Source organism: Camellia sinensis, chromosome 12 (assembly GCF_055761805.1).
Source record: "Camellia sinensis isolate YWXY chromosome 12, ASM5576180v1, whole genome shotgun sequence".
Lineage (NCBI taxonomy): Eukaryota > Viridiplantae > Streptophyta > Magnoliopsida > Ericales > Theaceae > Camellia > Camellia sinensis.
The window spans coordinates 1,942,258-1,956,127 of NC_138972.1; the positions used below are offsets into that span (position 1 = coordinate 1,942,258).

Genomic DNA, 13,870 nt, shown 5'->3' on the forward strand with positions numbered 1-13,870 from the left:
GGACAGGAAATAACCAGGCTCTATCATGAAATGAGGAATAATATATATATATATATATATATATTTGGTTAGAGAATTTATTTGAGGGGAGGCTATCTTAGTCCACTGCAAGCCGTAGGTTTACTGACTTACAATGGACTCGTAGATCATTCACTAGAGAGGATTGCAGCAGGAATTGAACTTCAGCTTTGAAGACGAAGAGTTGGATCCTTACCCCTACCACCGGCGGTATTAAACCAGAGCATGTTTTAGTAGTAATTGTTTGGTAGAAGACATATTTCTGGGATGAGTAACACCTATCTTATTTCTACCAGTATTTATGGAGACCTAATCCAAATAAATGGGTTTTTTTCCTTTTTTCTTGTCTGTCGGGGTAGGATAAATGATATTTTTTTAAATCTCCACCGATGATGGGTCGCGGATGGGTATTCACTAATTTTCTCATATTATTTTTTTTAATGTTTTTTTAAGGTACATCGGAAAATAATTTTTCTTTATGTTTTTACCACTCTGTTTACAATTAGAGTTCTAATTCTCACTCTCTCTCATCCTCTCACTACAACAACAACAATTTGCGATGGTGACAATCTAGCGGCGACAAGATTGTGATTATTGATAAAAAAAATACGCAATTAATCATAATCAAAACATAGAAATTGAAGACAAAAATGTAAAAAATTTCAATTAAGGCGATCGCTAGTTAAGATGAAAATTGGGAAATTCAATCTAAGGTTACCATCAAATCAGAGAAAAATCCAATAAAACAAATGCAGGAGATATTGAAACAAGAAAATTCATTTTATAAATACAAATAAATTTGTTTTGAAAAAAAGAAGAAAATGGAAACGAGAGTAACAACTCACCTCTAGATTATCGAAGATCAATTAATAGAGATAAGAAGGAGATACATAAAATTAAAAAATTGAATAGGAAGATGGATTTTTTTTTGTAGGAATATAATTTTTCTAAATAAATTTAAAAAATTCTAAGTATACATAAAATTTGACAATAATAATGTGACAATGTTAATTAATGCGTATTTGATTTTGTTGTTTAGCCAAATAACATAAAATTGGGTAAATTACAAATATACCCTTTGAGATTTGCTTAAAGTACAAATTGCTCCCTATGATTTGAAAAATTATAAATACCTCCTTATTAGTATTTTTTATTTAACAGAATTAACTAAAAAAATAAAATTTATAATTACTCTCCTATACAATAATAAAATTACCTAAATTATAAATTGAAACATATTTATAACAAAATTAAAAACTATTAATTGACTTGATGATTTATTAATAAAAGAGGCGATTTGTTCTAAAATTAGAAACCTCAGGGGGTGGAATGTAATTTCTAAAATTACAGGGAGTGATTCGTATTTTAATCAAATCTCAGGGGTGTAATTGTAATTTACCCAATAAAATAAGCTTGAATGTATATTTAGCTTTGGTTGTAAATCTTAAAATATATATATATATATAAAAGAAAAAAGAAAAAATGGTCAAGTTGGGTTGGAGAAAATCCAAATCCAAACCCATTAGGAGATAGGATGGGTAATACCCATGGGAAATGGAGAATGGAGAAAAATAATTATAGGAGAATGGGGATGGAAAATTAATATATACCCTATTAAACCCCATTGGCATCCCTAATCTTATCATTGAGTAGAAAAAGACACTAAAAAAGCATGAGCTTCAGACGTGCAAAATGAGCCAAATCAAGCAAAACACTAGGAAGCAACATGTGTTTGCAAGTTGTAACACTTATTTGCAGTAGCATTACTAGAGTGTTTTAGCCAATAAGTTGTATTTTTAATAATATATTTTATAAAAATACATCACTTTAAAATTATTTGGCAAAATATAGCTTTTATAGACATCACAAGTTGTAGACGCAGAATTATATGGTAACAAATTACCCATTAGTCTCCGTTTTTGTTTTCTTTCTCTAGAATAAGAGCATCACCGTCTCTGTGCGGTCTTCCCTAGGTTTATCCCAACCTATGCTAGGTTTTACCCTGGTGTCTATCTTACATATTTTTCTCTACTCATCTTCCCTTAACCCTCTTTGCTCCTTCTCTCTCTCTCTTTCACCTCTATTTCTCTCTCTCCGTTTTCTCTTTCTACGTATGGCCTCATTTAGTGTGTCGCTTGATGAGCAAAATGGATTCGTACTGGAGGATAAAGATCTCGGGTTTGATGCTGTCTTTCCTTCTAGCCTCATCAGGAAAGTTTTAGCTCCTAAGACCCTTAATAAGAATGTTGTCCCCTCCATTATTACTGGAGCTTGGAAGGTTCCCAGGACTTTGAATATCTCCCATTGGTCTAATAATGTTTTTCTCTTTCAATTTTCGGAGGAAGATGATCAAAATCGAATCCTCTGTGACGGCCCTTGGTCCCTCATAGGCTCTTTGTTGGTTCTTCATCCCCTTACCCAAAGGCAAACGACTGTCAAAGTGGACTTTCAATGGCGCCCTTTTTGGGTGCAAGCTCATGGCTCCCTTTCAACAACATGACTAAACGAACTGGTGAGATTTTAGGCAAACGTATTAGCTTGCTACTTCATGTTGAAGCTTACCAAGAGGGACTTCTTCTTAACCGGAGTTTTCTGAGAATCCGTGTAGAGGTAAACACCCAGAACCCCCCTTCCTCGTGGACTTTGGATTCAACGAACTAGTAAAGGTAAGGAGATCTGGATATCATTTAAATACAAGAAGCTGTCTGATTTCTGCTATGACAGTGGAAGACTAGGTCGTGACAATAAAGTCTACAAGTTTGTCACTAGAGAACAGGGGCAAGTGTCTGGTTATGGCCCAGAGTTGAGAACCAGGGCAGCTTTGGGTCCAAATTTTATAACCAACGCAGTTCGCGGATGAAGGGCCACACTGAGAACAAACCTCCATTGAATCACCGAGGGAATTCTCCATTCTTGGCACCAAATATAATGGCGGCGCATGAGAATGGGACCCGCCACCAACCTCAAGACAACGTCCAAAATCAGTGCTCCCCTGCTATCGGTGGTGAATCATGCATACGTTTCATTGTGGCCTCAGAGGCAGGTGGCAGTACTACCCTCTAAACTATTTTATCGCAGCCACAAATGGGTAACATTGAGGTAGACCTTCTTTTCCTTTTGATAGTTCAACAATCTCCACCTAACTTGATTGCCAACCCTGTTGTTTCCTCTGATGCGATTGTCCAAAAGAGTTTTAGGCCCACTTATTATATTGGGCAGCCTTCTGAGCCTCCTTCACCTTCTATTGGATCTAACTATTTTGTTACTGAACCCCCTGATAGCCCACGTAATGATAATACAATCCCTCAACCTTTAGGCATAGGCCTTAACCCAGGCCCATTTTCCCCTCTATTTGGCCCCTCCAATACCTTGGACTTATGCCTCTCTAAAGCTATCAACACACTTTCTCTAAAACGCAAGGGCTCAGATGAGAGTCCACCCCCTATGCATCCTACAAAGCTTCTAAAATGGGTGACCTCTCATTAAAATGACAAATCGGATTGTGTTCCCTCTCCTCCATCTTTCTCCAAAATATCAATTTCGAGGGCTCCTGCCAGTAATCAAAACATGAGATTGGCTAAGACTCCTTTTCGTGGCAGAACATCAAAGTCTCGATGTTAGTCTAGGTTGGTAGACATCAAAATTCAAGAGGTGGTAGAAGGTAATGTTTGTTCAAATCCCCTTCTGGTTGCTGTTAGTCCCATTTCTTCGGGGTTAGATGGTCATTTATCCCTATCAACCATGTCAATTTTTGAATCCTATTTGTCTGAGGTGGCGGTGGTGGCTGGCCTTACTCAGCCACCACAACCATGTTAATTCTAAGCTAGAATTGTCAGGGGATGGGGCAACCCCTGACATTCCAAATCCTCCAAGGGTTATGTAGAACCCATCGCCCCATAATAATCTTCTTAATGGAGACCAAAAATAAGCAGTCTAAGCTTCAATGTTTTAGACGCCATTTGTCCTTTTCAAATCAGTGCTATGTGGATCTAGTGGGTCTTTCGGGTGGTCTTGCCTTATGGTGGACAAATGAGGTAAATTTGCAAGTTAGATGCAAGTCACAAAATCTGTTTCAGTGCATTAATATTTCCGATAATTTTCAACCGACTAATTAACTTGCTACTTTTGTTTACGCACCTCCAAGATGGGTGGATAGGAGATTGTTCTAATCTTGTTTACAGAAAATTGCACATGGAAATCATTACGTATGGCTATGCATTGGGGATTTCAATAAGATGGGAATGTCATGGGAAAAACAAGGTTCGACTCCCTGTAATCTCGCTTGAATGGCTCAATTTCAACATCTTTTGTTGGACTGTGAATTCTTGGACCTGCAATTTAAAGGTAGCCCCTACACTTGGACTAACAATCAACGAAGCCCCAACATCTTCGGGAGAGATTGGATAAAGCTTTGGCAACCATCACCTTGAGGCAACTCTTTCATTATGCTCAGGTGCATCATGAAGCTTTTTTAGGATCTGACCATTGTCCCCTCCTTCTGCATTGTCATGTCCCACCTAAGAGGGTACCCCACCAGTTTAAGTTTGAATCCATGTAGACTACTAGCCCTATGTGTGTTGAAATCATACGTACAAATTGGAGCCAACTCTTTGTGGGTTCTCCCATGCTTCAAGTGTCTCGGAAGTTACAAAGCTGTAAACACGAGTTGTCTAAGTGGAGCAAGATTGAATTTGGTGATAACAGGAGAAGAATAACTTAACTGAAAACTGTCATTATTACTCTTTAGCAACTTCCTTACTCCGAGGCCACTGACTCTCAGCTACGGAGCCTTAAGGAGGAGTTTGAGATGGTCCTTCTTCGTGAGGAGATGTATCAACACCAACGCTCTCAAATTAATTGGCTTAATTGTGGCGACAAAAATACCTCTTTTTTCCATGCTGCAGTTACATAGCGGCATCAAAGAAACCAATTGGTTAAGATTAAAGGGAACGATGGAAGGTGGTTAGTTTCAGATTCAACCATTAACAACCATCTTGCATCTTTTTTCACCACCATTTTCAAAGCATGGGACCCGAGGGATTTTGAAGAAGCTTTATCGGTGGTTCACTTTCTATTATAGATCGGATGAATGAGGATCTCCTCCAGCCTCTAGTGGATGGGAAAATTAAAAAAGCTACCTTTCAGCTTGGATCTCTAAAGGTCCCTGGGCCTGATGGCTTTCTTGGACTCTTTTATCATAAACATTGGGATGTCGTAGGCCCCGATATGTGTAAGGCCGTGAAGTGCTTTTTTAACAGTGGGGTTTTTCTTAAAGACTTGAACCACACCAATCTTATTATCATCCCTAAAGTAATAGCCCCTGAGCAGTTTAGTCAGTATCGTTCCATAAGCCTGTGCAATTTTTTTTATGAATATTATCACTAAGGTATTGCCAAATAGATTAAAAGGGTGTCTTAAGAAGCTTATTTCTCCTCAGCAAGCTGTATTTGTGCCTGGCCGACTCATTCAAGATAGTATCCTTATTAGGCCTTTCATTTCCTTAAGCACAAGAAAAAAGGACGCAAAGGTTATGTTGCGTTGAAACTTGATTTCAATAAAGCTTATGACCGAATCCAGTGGGACTTCTTGCAAGCTCTTTTGTTAAAAATGGGCTTTCATGCTAGGTGGGTGCATTTGATCATGGAATGTGTATCGACGGTTAGTTTTTCAGTGTTTGCTAATGGAGATCGACGTATATCGTTTACACCAGCTTGTTGACTCTGAGAAGGCGACCCTCTTTCGCCTTACCTCTTCCTCATTGTAACGGATGTTCTCTCTAAACTCATCACACAACACATCACCAACAACTCCATATTTGGGTTGAAAATGAAAAGGACTTGTCCTTAGTTGTCACATCTATTTTTTGAGGATGATGCTATTTTATTTTTCACAGCAAAAAAGGTCGGACTGCCAAGGTATTTTGAGGCTTTTTTAAGTGTAGAATATGGCTTCTGGCCAAATTCTTAACTTTGACAAATCCGGCGCTTTGTTCTTGGCTAACACTCCTCCTTATTGCCGCTAGGCTGTTTGTAACATTCTAGGTGTATCTCAAGCAGATCCTAAGGCCAAGTACCTTAGTCTCCCTACGTCCTGGGGTAAATCCAAAGGCGAAGCTTACAATTTGCTAATTGAGAGGGCCTTAGCTAAAATGCAGGGGTGGAAATCTAAGTTACTGTCCTAAGTTGGTAAAGAAATTCTCATTAAGGCTATTGTCCAATCCATTCCGTCATACGCGATGTCTTGTTTTGAACTTCCCCAAGGTTTTTGTGACAAGCTCAACTCCATGATTAAGAACTTCGAGTGGAAAGGCGACCCAGAAAGTCGAGGTATAAATTGGGCTAATTGGGATACTATGACATCTCCAAAATTTGGTGGGGGTATGGGTTTTAGAGATCTCAAGGTTTTCAATCAAGCTTTGCTAGCTAAACAGGGATGGAGACTTTTAGCCAATCCTCATTTTTATTGGGCTAGGATGCTTAGAGGTCTATACTTTCTTCATTCGTCGTTCTTAAACGCGACAAAGGGCTCAAATGCTTATTGGGCATGGGCAAGTTTACTTAAAAGCATAGACATTCTCCAAGCAGGCTTAAGGTGGCAAGTTCAGTTTGGGTACCAAATTTAGATTTGGGAATATCGTTGGATTCCATTTCTCAAAGGTTTTCAACTCACAACCTCCAAGCCCATTGACAGTCTTGTTTGCTTGGTGGCTGACATCCTACTTTACGGAAGTGGAAGTTAGGCTCTCTTCAGCAAATCCTAACAAAAACAGAAGTTAATGCTATTTTGAAGATACTTATTGCAGTAGAACGGCGTGGCGACCTTTTAGTTTGGCATCATAACAAATCAGGCCTTTACTCTGTTAAATTTGGTTATGTGGTTGCTAGATCTATTCTTGAGAAAGAATTTGCGGTCAGGGCATCATCCTTTACTACACTAGATGAGAATATGTGGAAGTCTCTTTGGAAGCTTAACATTCCCTCAAAACTCAGGCATTTTTTGTGGAGAGTGTGTCATCATCTCTTTGCAACCAAGGTGGGCCTTTGTCACGACCCAAACCCGGCCCTATGGGTTTAGCACCGTAACCGGCCAGTAATCCGAGATTACCGAAGGCCTGCAGATACAGTAATACAGTAAAACAGAGTACAGGGCCTGGCGGAAGCCAATACAGTAATTAAACAATGTCCAATGAGCTGTGACAGTCTGTATGCAAAAGATTTTTCCATGCATTCATACATAAACAGTACAGAACAGTATGTACAATACTTACATCCATTCAAACTAGGGACTCAACCCTACATAACAGTACAGAAAACATTCCGTCTGTACAAAATTTACAGTCACACAGTACAGGAACCTAATCCCTTGGTAACAGTACAGTAACACCCGGTCTGTACAGAACAGTAAAACAGTACAGAAGGGGGAAAACAAACAAAACACCCCCAAGCCATAGCATGGCAACTCGGAACCTCGCAGTGAGGCACAAAGGCTGGCTTGACAAAACTGGAGTCTAACCCTGACGCTCCTAGCTCCGATCTGGTGCCTGTACACCTACATATATATATGAGCAGTGAGCTAAAGCCCAGTGAATAACATAAAGCGTAAAGGGGTTTAGGATGAATGTCCTTACAGTAATGAAAACAGTTCAATTCAATCAGTATTTCAGTTGTTCAGTACAGTAAACAGTCATATGTGGTACATCCATTAGTATAACAGTAACAGTAGGTCTTAAAAGACCGAACAGTAATGATGGCCATCAGTCAGTAAACAGTAGTGGTTCCACGAGGGAACCGACAGGGAATTCTGTCGCAGTAACAGTAACAGTAAACAGTGGGTACTAAGGATGCCACAGTACAGTTCAGAAATAAAGGACATACATTCATTCAGTAAATAATACCAGTTCAGTAAACAGTTCAGTTCAGTGTTCAAAAGATAATCAGTTGAACATATCTTTACACAATTGTTACTCACAGAGTTCTGGGCTACAGTATGCTAGAGCGCGTCTCCCCAGTTGCCAACCCTACACAGTTAACAGGTTGAACACACTAAGCTACACAGTTGGGAAAACTCATAACTTAATCCCTAATGCCTCGGTGTGTTCTACATCTATATCCTCAACAAGATGCCTTAAACTAGGCCTAAGAATGCCTAGAACGGGATGAGGATGCAAAGATGCACATTTAAAAGCATTTTCAGAAAAACAGAGTCCCGCTCGAGCGCACGTTTCCCCGCTCGAGCGGTCATGCAACAAAGGTACACGCTCGAGCGTAAACTTTCCCGCTCGAGCGTACTGTAAAAGTACTGGATGGGTGAAATCTCCGCTCGATGCCCGCTCGAGCGTGAGACCTGACTCCGCTCGAGCGCCCAATCCTCCGCTCGAGCGTAAGGTAAAACAGTGCAGAGACACTGGATGCTCGAATTCTACGCTCGAGCGGCACTTCCTCCGCTCGAGCGGAAGTGCAAAATCTGGAAAACCCAGATTGCACCTCCAAGTTCAAAACCAAGTTGTTAACAACTCAAAACCGATCCCCTTGGGTTCATTTTCTGGAAAACTCTTATAAACACATAGAGTATCATGTTTCAAAGCTCAATTTTAAGAAATCAAAGCCCAAGGTGAGTCAATTAAAACCATAATCAAACCCATTTTCAAGAACAACATTCAAACATGCATGGATGAGTTTTAAACCAAATTAAAGCTCTAAAGCTTGCTCAAATGAGCTCATTTCTTTTCAAAACCAGATGAAAACATGGTCTGTAACAACAATATGAGCATGCATGTACTAATGTCCATGTAATCAACCTCAAAATGCAACAATACTAACATGCATGCAAGAGATGAGCTTCAATCTACCATTAATGAACCAAATCATGACTTAGCTCTACAAATTAACATGAACCATGCATGAATCAACTTAAAGACAAAATCAAAAGATGAAATTCATACCTAGGTTCCTCGAATGCAAGTCTAGAGGTTCAATATAGCAATCTACACTTCAATTCCAAGCAATTCAAGCCAAATCAACAAGAACAATTCTCTCTCTCTCTAACTCTCCTCTCATGGTCGGCTAAGCTCAGGAGAAATGGCTGATGGAAATGTGTTTTGATACAAGGTGTAATGAGGCTCAAACATGTATGTTGAGTGGGCCACTAAGGGTGGCAATATGGTAAATAAACCAAACTCTTTAATTAGCTTATTTTATCTAATTTAATCATACCTAATCAGTTTTCAGATAAATATACCATAAAATCACATTAATTATGTGGATCATAAAACATCAATCAATTTCTAATTCGGCCGTCGATATGGCCTTCAATTAGCAGTTTAAACATATAAGCATGAACAGATAATCATACGGTCAAACAGATAAAATGCAATTTAACTAACATATACTCAATCAATTCGGTTTCCAATTTCAATCAGTCAGTTCAGTACTTTAATCAGTCCAATTATCAGTCATAATCAATTCAGTTTAACGGTAATCGGTGTTTATCGGTAATCAATCAGTCAGTAATCGGTAAACAGTATGAGGGTTGTTACAGCCTTTACAAGAGAGAATGCGGGTCTTCTCCTATTTGTTCCATTTGTCCTTCAGATGCAGAAACAGTGGAGCACCTCATGTTTGAATGGCCCCGTTTGGTGTAGCTATTAAAACAACTTATAGATTATACCTTAACAGATTATAGATTATGATTTTAATCAGAAGTTGTTAATCTGTTTGGTATAACTGTTGGATTATAGATTTAAGTTGCTGAGTAGTGTTTGTTAAATAAGCTGTGAAATAGTTTTTTCAATTAATTTTTATTTTTTGTTTGTCTACATTTCTCATAAAAAATAATAATAATAATCTATAGTCCATTTGAGTCTTTTTCTATTTTTAAAAAAATAAAAAATAAAAAATAAAAAAATTTAAGAGTATAACCATAAATTAACATGTCCACAGCAGAAGCTGATAATCAGAAGCAAGGGGTGAGCAGCTTCTCAGAATTAGCTTTTTTGAGTTAAAATAAGCTGTTAGAATCAGAAGCTGTTTGAAATAAGTTTAACCAAACAGTCTAAAATAACTTTTTCAAAGCTAAAAGCCATAAGTTGGCTCTGAAAAGCTGAAACAAACACCCCCAATATCCATGGACACAACCAGTTTGGTTTGGCAGCGCTTTAAATCTCCGAATTAATACAGGTTCTATCCCAAATGTCACCAAATAGACAAGTGACCAATTTCTCCTACATCATTCTAAGATTGAGGCTCAAAATTTCATGATGTATGTGGTTATTGTTGGTTGGTTTATTTGGAAGTCCAGAAACAACTTAGTTTTCAATCACAGCCCTGTTGACCTTGCTGCTACTCTTTACCGAATATCCCAGTTCTAGATGGATCACAATAATTTAAGCTTAACCTCTGTACTGTCGAATCAATCTCCAAACCCTCATAAGTCGGCGGTAATCGAGGGTTGGTCCCCAGCTCCCCATGACCTTCTGAAAATCAATTGTGATGCTGCTTACTGCCCAAGGACTGCTGAAGTTGATATTACTGCTATTTTTCGGAATTCTTCAGGCCATTTTATTGACGGCCTTGCTAGGACCATTGTGGCATCGTTAACCTCCTGAGGCTTGTGCAGTCCGTATGGCCTGCCTTTTTGCTCAACTCCATAGTCTCATGTGTATGGCCATTGAGAGCGACAATCAACAAGTCATTTAGCTTAGTGTTTCTGAAAATGTCCCTTCGTGGGAGCTAAATGCTGTGATTTGCGATGTCAGAAGTTTGGCCTCTCAACTCCAGCTCTCCTTCTCTTAGACTCGCCGTGATACCAACAAGGTGGCTCATTGGGTTGCTAAGTCCCTAGCCTCCAAGTCTCCCCCTCCTCTTTGGAATGTATACCCTTATGTTTCTTTTAGTTCCTTAATTGTTTCTAATGTAAGTTCCTTTGAGTCTTAATGCAATGCCTTGATAGTTAAAAAAAAAAGAGTTGAAAATACAATTTTAACTGAAATTGCAATTTCAAAAATGCAATTAAGCATTACTACCAATCACTAAAATATTTGATTGCCACAATTAACATTCCTTACAAATGCTTGCAATTATAGGCCAAGTTTGGGAAGACTAAATAAGTGTACTTTTTGACTTTTTATGAAATATGGGTTGGATTTGGGTTGGATTTGAAGTGATGTGTTAGAGAGGTGATGTAACTTAAATAAGATGATGTGACTTAAATAGGATAGTGACTTTTTGACTTTTTAGATTTTTTGGAGGATGCCAACACACTAAAATATTAGATTATCACAATCAATAGTCCTCACTAGGGCTGCGCAGCAGATCCACCGACTCGCCAAATTCGCCTGACCCGACCCAACACCTAACGGATGAATGCGTGACATGTGACGGGCGGATGCAGGTCTAGAATTCAGGATTTTTCGAGGTCGGGTTGGGTGGTGGGTAACCCGTCATTATATCAACAAAACCCGACCCGACCATGATTTATTTTTCTTTTTTCCGCCTTAGCCCATTTTGCCCTAACCCCAAGTCTCATTTCAGACAGACACACTCTGTCTTCGCTCGCTCTGTCTCTCTCTGGCCCCCAAAACCCCCCCGACGATCTACTACACTGAACAACGGCGATCGACTACATTGAACGGCGATCGGCTATCGGCTACACTGAACGACGATCTACCAAACGGCGATCAGCTATCGGCTATTGGCTACACTTTTTTCGTCGTCGTCCTCTGGTCTACACTAAACAGCCGACCGACGATCTACTACACTGAACAGAGAATGATCTACACTGAACGAACTGAGGTATTGTCTGCTCTTTTTCTTCTTTCCTCTTCTTCTCTTCTCCTGTTCTGTTTTGCTCTTCTTCTTTCCTCTTCTTCTCTTCTCCTCTTCTGTTTTTCTCTTCTTCTTTCCTCTTATTCTCTTCTCTTGTCTCTCCACACTCTCGTCTGTTTATGGTTTTATGTGTTTGTTTATTTGTTTTGTTTTTTATTTTTTTCAAGTTGGCTCATGTTTTGGGGTGGGTTGTTTAAATTTGGTAGAATTGGGTTTTCTTGTTTCTACTACTAATACTTGGGATGCTAATTGGGTTTTTAATTAGCATTTTAATGTGTGTCTTGAGAATATATCTTAAACGTAAAATGTAAGAGGCAGATAGTAAAGAATGAATATAGTTCAGTACATTGTTCTGGAATGAACAAACAATGAACAAAAATTCACTTTGTTCTGTAAATGAATCTAGGAACTGATATGCTAATGTTGAGCAATTTGGTGTTTGTAAATTGATTTGAGCAATTTGGTTTATAAACTGATTTAGGAACTGCTTTGGAAATGAATGATTTAGGAACTGCTTCGGAAATGAATGATTTAGGAACTGAAAATAAAAAGATTCACATCAGTTGACAGATTCATACAGAATCTGTGTATTGAGTCCAGTTATTAGTCCTTCATGTATTGATTCATGGTTTATTTTCTTTCAACCTTTTTTTTTTAAAACTGTTTTTAGTCCTTCATACAGTGCTTCCATACAAAATCTGTGTATTGAGTCCAGTTATTAGTCCTTCATGTATTGATTCATGGTTTATTTTCTTTCAACCTTTTTTATTGAAACTATTTTTTGTCCTTCATACAGTGCTTCCATACAAAATTTGTGTATTGAGTCCAGTTATTAGCCCTTCAGTGAATATAACTGAATATTGGTTGCCCAGGTTGTCAGTGCATAACACTTCATAGACATTTGGTTATGCAATGAATAACACTTCATAGACATTTGAATCATTAACACTTCGTAGACATTTTGTGACAATCACTGAATATTGGTTGCATTTGCCCAGGTTATTTTTGCACACCTGAATGATGCCCAGGTTTTTTTTTTTTTTTAGAAAGTGCATAATTGAATTATGTTAAAAATTTATAAATTTAAACCGCCAAACCGATTTGTATCTATCTGCCAAACCGATTTGTATCCATCTGCCAATCCGCTCAATCTGCATCCGCTGGATTGGTGGACGGATGCGGATTGATTTTCTTCAATTTGCCAATCTGGCGGACGGATGGCGGTTTGGAGGTTCCGTGGCCACAATCGATCCGCGCCCACCCCTAATGCTTGGAATTAGGGGTGATTAGACATTTGGATGACCTGATAGATCCACCGGCTCTAGTCGGTGAGCGAATGCTTGGATCGGGTGGCGGATAATCAACCCCTAAACCGTGCATGCCTGAATCACCCATATGCCTTTTATGATTATTATTTTTAGTGATTTAGTTCTCTCTTCTATATTCTCCATCAACAATGGAGAGAGAAACAACCAAACCCTACCTTTCTCGTCTTTTGTCTCTCTACATCAGCTCGATTGGCGGTGGTGACTGTACAACGGCGAAACCCAAAACCCCAAAACCCCAAACCCCTAAACCCCAAACCCCAAAATCCAAACCCCAAACCCAAAACCCAAAACCCAAAACCCCAAACCCTAAACCTGTACTTGAAAATGATGTCCCATATAGGGTGACCCAACGCCCAGTAGAGATATGCTAAACATAATATGAGCAATAACTAAGACATTAACATTTGATAAATGTTTATTTCACATAAATCAATTCATAGCCCATTTCAACTACATGACAAATGTGCCCATGTGTCATTCCATTCTCCATTTCTTATCTAATTTCTTAATTCATAACCCTGGCTTAGAACCTACAATGATAGTTTACTTGGCATGAACTCAGAAGGATGATAGAGCAGTTATATGAATATTAGAGATCTAGTCCAAAGAAACACACAGGCATATTTGGCATGAACCTGATCCATCCCCCAAAAAGACGGTCATATTTGGCATGAACTTGAATATTAGAAATCTTGCCCAAAA

At 38.8% G+C, this 13,870-nt stretch overlaps 1 protein-coding gene across 6 annotated transcripts in view; it reads left to right on the forward strand.

Moving 5' to 3' along the window:
- Positions 1 to 11,521: 11,521 nt before the first annotated feature.
- Positions 11,522 to 13,870, forward strand: part of LOC114296893 (uncharacterized) — an 89,263-nt gene continuing 86,914 nt past the window's right edge. For 5 of the 6 annotated variants that reach the window (XM_082898067.1, XM_082898066.1, XM_082898068.1 and 2 more), the window contains exon 1: positions 11,530 to 11,807. The gene's annotated coding sequence lies outside the window, so the exon portion shown is untranslated. Of the gene's footprint in view, positions 11,808 to 13,870 lie in introns of all 6 variants that reach the window. The other variant, XM_082898069.1, reaches the window with a different exon arrangement.